Genomic DNA, 7,123 nt, shown 5'->3' with positions numbered 1-7,123 from the left:
GAGTTTTTCAAGAAATTGTGAAAGAATGGTGCAACAATATTGAGAAACAAAAAAAAAAAATAACAAAAAACAATTTCTTTAGCGGTAAAAAATGAAGTTGCCGGTAGAGGGGTTAAGCTGAATGACAGCTACATCTTGTCAGATTTCCGCGAATGAACTCGGATCAGTCTTAACTGATCCTGTTCACACGATTATTAAAAAACTACGAAAGGAATACAAACCCTTAAATTGCGTCTGTAACCCACCACGGAAATACAAAAATTCTAGTTTGATCCTCTGGAATGCTTCATTAAAAATTTAATCAGTAACGTTTACTAAGTACAGTTCTAGACAAAATAAAATACCTATTGGTCGTCATTAATACAAAAAAGTCACTTTGTAGGCCTACTGCTTAGTATTTACAAAACGAAGTCTTAAGAAATCACAAATCTTTTATTTGGACCATTTTGAATGAAAAAGGAAAGATAATTAACCCGCAAAACATATCTCACCAAAATCAATACCAAAATCGCCATCAACAACCTGATATTGCTAGGAGTTTGTTGAAGATTTCTTCAGAAATCATCTCACAAGTTATTTGAAATGTTTTGAATGTTTCCTCAGATATTTTCCGAGGATTTTTACTAGTACTCCGAGAAGGTCCTGTCAGAATATCATCAAAAATGTAAATAGGTATCTACCAAGAATCAGCTTTGGATGCTTCTGTTCATATTTTAGAAAGGAGATAATTTTCATACGAGTCACCCATCTACAATTGAAAATTTCATCAGAAACTCTTAGAAAACTTTGTCATTTTTTTTACCAAAATCTATCAATGCTCAATATTTCAGATATTATATGGAAATTTCACCAAAAATCATCCAAATCAATGGTTTAAATGGGAAATGTGAATAATTTCTGGCCACGGCCAAGAATTTTGCATAAACAGATACCTCCTAGGAACGATCCAAGTTTAATTTCCAAGCTCACACTGGAATCATATTCAAGCGATGCTGGTAAGGTAAAACTATCTATCTTGCAATCTTTTATTGACCTAATGACGTTGAGGGAAGTACAAATATTCCGCAGTCAAAAACAAACACATAATGCAATGGCTTCGCTGACCCTTTGCAAAGTCGTTACGGTCCCCTGGGGGTTCGCGGACCACCGGTTGGGAAATTCTGCGTTAAGGTAATCTATCCATATTTTCTATAAATATGAATAAAAATAAAATGGTGTTTGTATGTCATGAAATGGCTTGAGGACGATCAGCGGTTTTTTCACTTTTGCATTATACAATGGCTGCAATGTGTTTGTGAAGTGTATTTTCTGTTGAAATTCACAAGGAAATTTGAATAAAAAGTTGTACAAATTTTACGTTTTATGTGGGAACTTTTGCAAAATCTACTGGGCAGTACAACGTTTGCCGGGTAAACTAGTCATGAAACAGACGTTATACTTAGAACAAATTTCTTCACAATCCATCGCCCAGTTTATACCATCATCAACCGGTCAGCGTGTGCACGAAATACTGTTTCGTGCAACAAGACCGGCAGATGACGGTAGTACACTGAAATGAATTTTATTGTAGAAACTACTGAATCCATGGTAAAATTAAGAACAACACCTACGATTTTCAACCGACTACATTAATCTGTTAACTCTACCATAACATAGTCAACAAGAAAATATATTCTGTTTATTTAACCAGAGTTGTAGTATTTATGACTAGAAATATTCTAGATTTGACAAGTTTGGCATTGTACTTTTCACCATACTGCGTTGTAGGGTGTCACGGATTGAAATACAATGCTTTGTAGTCGAGGCTGCTATGGCCATAGTCACATTTACTACACTGCTCAGTGATTTTTACCAGATTATAGTAAAATTAACAAAATTTTGTAGTCGGTTGAAAATCGTTGGTGCTGTTCTTAATTCTACTATGGATTCGGTAGATCATACAACAAAATTTGTTTGCGTGTATGAAACGTTCAACACGAAGAAAAACGATAGGCACGCCTCTGGCTGTGAGATTTGTAACATAGCGAATTTGAAATGATCGTCAAATGAGTGGTCGATGCCAATTTCGTCAGTGTTAAGTCTGTTTGTCTGTGCTAAAAGCTTTTCAATTTGGATAATTTTTCTAATCCGGTGCCAACTAACGCCAATCATTTTCAAGTGAATAACACATCCGTTGCATACTTCAAGGCGTTTAGGGCATCTCCACAGTAATTTACTCACTGCTTTTATGATAAATCATTGATTGGCTAATGATTATATGCCCAAAAGTATGCAAAACGCCATGAAGTATGCATCAAACAGGTAATGCACTAGAAAATCACTAATCATTCTCTTTGTGGCCGGAGTTATTCAAGGTGGTCACTGCACAGTGGTTCGATCTAGAACAAATGTCGGACAAAACCTCAAACTCTCTTCAAATTAGCTGAAATCATATATTCGACATATTTTATGCCATATTGAACTATTATGGACTTTTATTTTCGATTTTTTCTTGTTTTGGACTGATAATTAGAATATTCAGGTTTGGACAATACATTTTCAACTTTCCAATCTTCCATACAAAATGGTCAACTTAGGCAGACTGATTCGCCGTTATTTATTGACAGATTAAAATGAAATTTTCACAGCATGCCAGGTATTACTTGAATTTCAACATATATTTTTGAGTATTTTTTCCATGCACAACTGCAATAGTGAAAACAACTAGGCTAAAGCGCAATTTTTGACAAAAAATATTAACTATTAATCCAAAGATATGGAAGCTCTACACAAAAACCATCATAAGTAAATATGTTCATCTCGTCTTAATGACCACCTTATTTATTAAATGCGCCAATTTTTCAAATTTGTAATAAAAAAACACTACGATGAACTCGTGATTGGAAAAAACACTCAAAAATTAATGTTGAAATTCATGTGACGTCTGAAAAAAAATGTGAAAATTTCATGCACATTTGTCCATAAATATCTCAGATCTAACCCTGCCTGTATGCAAGTATCATCAATTTAATCAGTGTCAGCATGTCATGTCTTCAGCTTCAGTCTGTTATCATACTTGTTTTAATAGCTAACGCAAGTCCACGTAGGGAATGATTTTTCCAATTTGTTTCATTTTATCTGGAGGCTGCATTTCGAAGGAAATAGTTTCGTTCAACCATCTTAATAAGCCGAGATAATTTGTGTTATTTTATTTAGTGACAGCTCAAATTTGAATTCAAGGAAGTTCAATATCCTAATAATATCAAATAAAGGTATAGACAATACTTAATTAAGGTATAACACCAAAATATTGCATATATAGGGGCCCAGAGAGTCCTAGCGGTAAACGCACAGCTATTCAGCTAGACTAACCTGAGAATCGTGGGTTCAAATCCCACCAGTCGAGGGTCTTTGGGTAAAGTAAATTTTCTCTACTTGCCAGAGCATAAAGTATCATCGTACCTGCCAGACAATATACACATGCAAAAATGGTCAATCGGCAAAGAAAGTCCTCAGTTAATAACTGGGGAAGTGGCTTAGAAGCAGGCTTTGTCCCAGTTGTGACGTAACGCCAGAAATAAAAAGAAGAAGAAGAAGAAGATTGGAGCGAGTTTTTCGTTTCTTCTCGGGACGGGACGCAATTCATGGCTACTGCGATTGCAATGCACGTACTAGCGTATTACAGGATTATTTTTATTTAGTTAGAATTGCACTCCGTACACCTTCAAACGCGTTGAAAGTGTTCTATCGCAAGTTTTCGCAAAATAATTTATACCCTACTTGAAAACTCTTGTTTTTAGCTTTCGAATGAACTTATTCTCATCGCGGGGCATTCGCGGGCTACTAATGTTTTAGGGTACTTTTATAAAAAATAATATGTTTTTTGAACAACTTTAACTTTAATTCACTTTGTATGAATATAATGAAAATTTTTATTCAATTCAGGTGTGGTTTATGTATATACAAACAACTTCTCTTAAGATACCATTGCAGCTTAAGCTCTCTTTAAATTCATGAATAGCTTGTGAAAAATGGATCGTAAATATTAATTTTTATGAAAAATCATGTCCACGGTCCACTCAAGGAGCTGTAAAAAAATCAAATTTCAATGAATCTGCTTCAAACTTTGGATTTGAACAACAGAAGTGTTGAGGAAGTCGGAAAAAATATTACTGTTCGGATAAAACAACTTTGATTTTTGAGATTTTGGCCGCCCTCGGACCATTGTGCACTGAGTCAAGACGGTTGAAAAGGGTACTGTGAGTTTGTGCCCCTGGAGGTAGGCAAATTTCAAGTCACAGATAATTTCCGGAATGGATTACCTGCTTTGCTCTTGCCCACAGTTGATCAGCAGAAGTTTTCTCGTTTCATTTTGTATGGGGAAAGGCATCTAACTTCAAATACCTTGTAAATGAAAGCATTATTCGGAAAAATATTTGGTAGGCGTGATAGTCATTATCATAACGTACAACCGGTACCAAATATGTTTTCGAAAATAGTTTCCAATTTTGAGAAATAATTCGTTAGATGCATTTCGCCATACAAATAGACACTAGCGCAAATGCGTTACTATGTGGCGAGTAGCGAATCAGGGCATGCATGCAACCCATTGGCCATAATGTGGCCACTTTACCAAGGGAATTTCAAGAAAATTTTATCACTGTGAACCTTTTGAGAAACGATTGAATGGGTTAGATGCATGTCCTGATTCGCTACTCGTCACATAGTCAAGCACTTGCGCTAGTGTCTATGCATGAAAAATCGCTAAAAGGTAACGCGAAAAATATTTGTATGGCGAAATGCATCTAACGAATTATTTCTCAAAATTGGGAACTATTTTCGAAAACATATTTGGTACCGGTTGTACGTAATGATAATGACTAACACGCCTACCAAATATTTTTTTCTCTTAATGCTTTCATTTACGAGAAATTTGAATTTAGATGCCTTTCCCCATACAAAATGAAACGAGAAAACTTCTGCTGGTCAACTGTGGACAAGAGCAAAGCAGGTAATCCATTGGATAACTATGAGTCCTGCATTTGATTGATCCTACAAATAACCATTTCCGGGTTCCCGGGAAACCTTAGATTTACGATAAAATGGCCAATTTGCATCTGAACATCAACTGTGGAAATGCCAATGAACTCTAAACTGAGAAGCAAGCTCTGTCCCAGCAGCACTGCTTTTTTGCTGTAGAACATAGTAGCCTGAATTACTTTGATCTATTTTTCCCACCAGGAACACTATTGTTGCCTGTTTGTGAAGAATGCTGCATTTCTTCCGAATCATTTAAAACTTTGGGAGGATGCTATTTACCCTTAATAAAAATTGTTCAAACAGGGGAGCCAAAATTTCAAAACAACTACACATGGTTTGAGACTCATGCAAAGCTCTGTAGAAATTCTTCTATCAGATGCATGTTCGGGTATCAAGAACATTAAAAACATCAGAATAGGAGGTAAGTAAACGACATAAGACCTTCATGCGAACACCTAAACGCATATGCCTCTGCGTCCCTTTATCCGCACGCACACTACAACTGAGTAGCACATTTTTCATTCATCTCGCTGTGCAATACATTCCACCCTCTCTCAATGGATCCTAATTTTGGAGGCTCGCACCACCGCCGATTCCCGTTGGAATGCAACAACCCTACGCCGGTTTCCTGCGCTCCGGTTAGTGGTATGAACTTTGTACAAACCTATCCCTGGAGCACGTGTGCTGTTTTCCGTTGTCATCCTTAAGGAAAAATAAGTGGATTTTTTATACGATTTATATTTCGGTTTTATTGAAAACATTATTTTAAGAGTTTTAATAGATTTACCGTCTGTAAATTAACCAAATATTGTGAAACATGCAATAGGGGCCGTACATAAACTACGTAAGTGATTGTAGTGGGATTTTTTTTTAATTTCTCACGCGCCATACAATATATGTTTAATATTCATATAAAAATTCTTGTCATGAGGAGACTTGGGTAGAACATATCCGAAAATTGTCTTACGTAATCAAAGTACAACCCCTTATCACCATTCATTCATTTCATAGCCAACTATGGATGGAAAGAAGCACTGCTGACATCTACGGCTTTCAGCCGAGCAAAGCGTTTGCCATCGTTGCTAGCGAACGCCAGGCCGGCGTTCTGGCTGGAAGCTTTTTCTCACATTGCTCAACTGTATACACAGATCTCACACATACTACTACGGTCGGTGCACAGTGGGTAAAGACGGTTCAAAACTGTGCTGCCATCGCGGCCGAATCCAAAAACCATTCGCCGGATTGTACATAAATATCGTAGAAAAAAGTAAACTTAACCTTAATCCTAGGGGCGAATGACACACGTCTTAACATAAGTCTGAAACAAAAGTCATATGACGAGATTCAAATCTCTTTTTCTTCTTTCTGCGTGTCGACGCAACCTCGTCGTGGATCGTTCTTTGTTTTGTTTTTGGCCTCTCTCTCTCTCTCTTGAACACTTTAATCTCTGAATGTAAAGATGGAATCGATGAAGAACACCGCCCCGGTTGATGATGGCCAGCGCACCCTTGGAGATGGCCAGTCGGCGCCGTTCGGTCTTGAAGCCGCTTTCCCAGGCCTGCAGGACCAGCACGCCGGACGCGATGAACATGGCGCATCCCAGCAGGCTGAAGAACAGGTCGATCTTCTTGTTGATCGGATTGCCCAGGAGATGACCTGCGATTAGAAGAGGGCGTGGATTATGGACAATGATTTGAGGGGCTTATAGGATGGCTTACCGGCGAAGAGACCAATCAGGATGATGGAGTACCCGACGAAGGTTCCGGCCACGAGCAGAACGGTCATCTCATCGGTCTCGCCCAAGCTTTTGTAGTGCAACACCACGCAGCTGATGGTGAGTGCCTGGAATGGAAAGAAGATGGTAGAATGAAATGGATGAAGCGTTTCGCAGTTGAATAGTTTGTATGGAACTATGTACTATTCAAACACCAGTCAAGTCAAGCAATTGTGGTCCCTCAAAGACATTGGCTAACCAGAAAAAACAACGACGTAAATTCTTAGTCATTAAAATACTTAGTTTTGTTTTCCAAAGTATTGTTTCCAAAACACACGATCACGATTGAAATCAGGGCAATAATACGATCATCCAAGGTCGCCCTTGGTT

At 37.6% G+C, this 7,123-nt stretch overlaps 1 pseudogene; it reads right to left on the bottom strand.

Annotated features, from left to right (window-relative positions):
* Positions 1 to 6,367: 6,367 nt before the first annotated feature.
* Positions 6,368 to 6,900, bottom strand: LOC110681302 (annotated as a pseudogene).
* Positions 6,901 to 7,123: the final 223 nt, after the last annotated feature.

The sequence above is a fragment of the Aedes aegypti genome, unplaced genomic scaffold (genome assembly GCF_002204515.2).
Source record: "Aedes aegypti strain LVP_AGWG unplaced genomic scaffold, AaegL5.0 Primary Assembly AGWG_AaegL5_hic_scaff_684_PBJ_arrow, whole genome shotgun sequence".
NCBI classification, from domain to species: Eukaryota; Metazoa; Arthropoda; class Insecta; order Diptera; family Culicidae; genus Aedes; species Aedes aegypti.
This window is presented reverse-complemented; position numbering and strand designations above follow the sequence as displayed.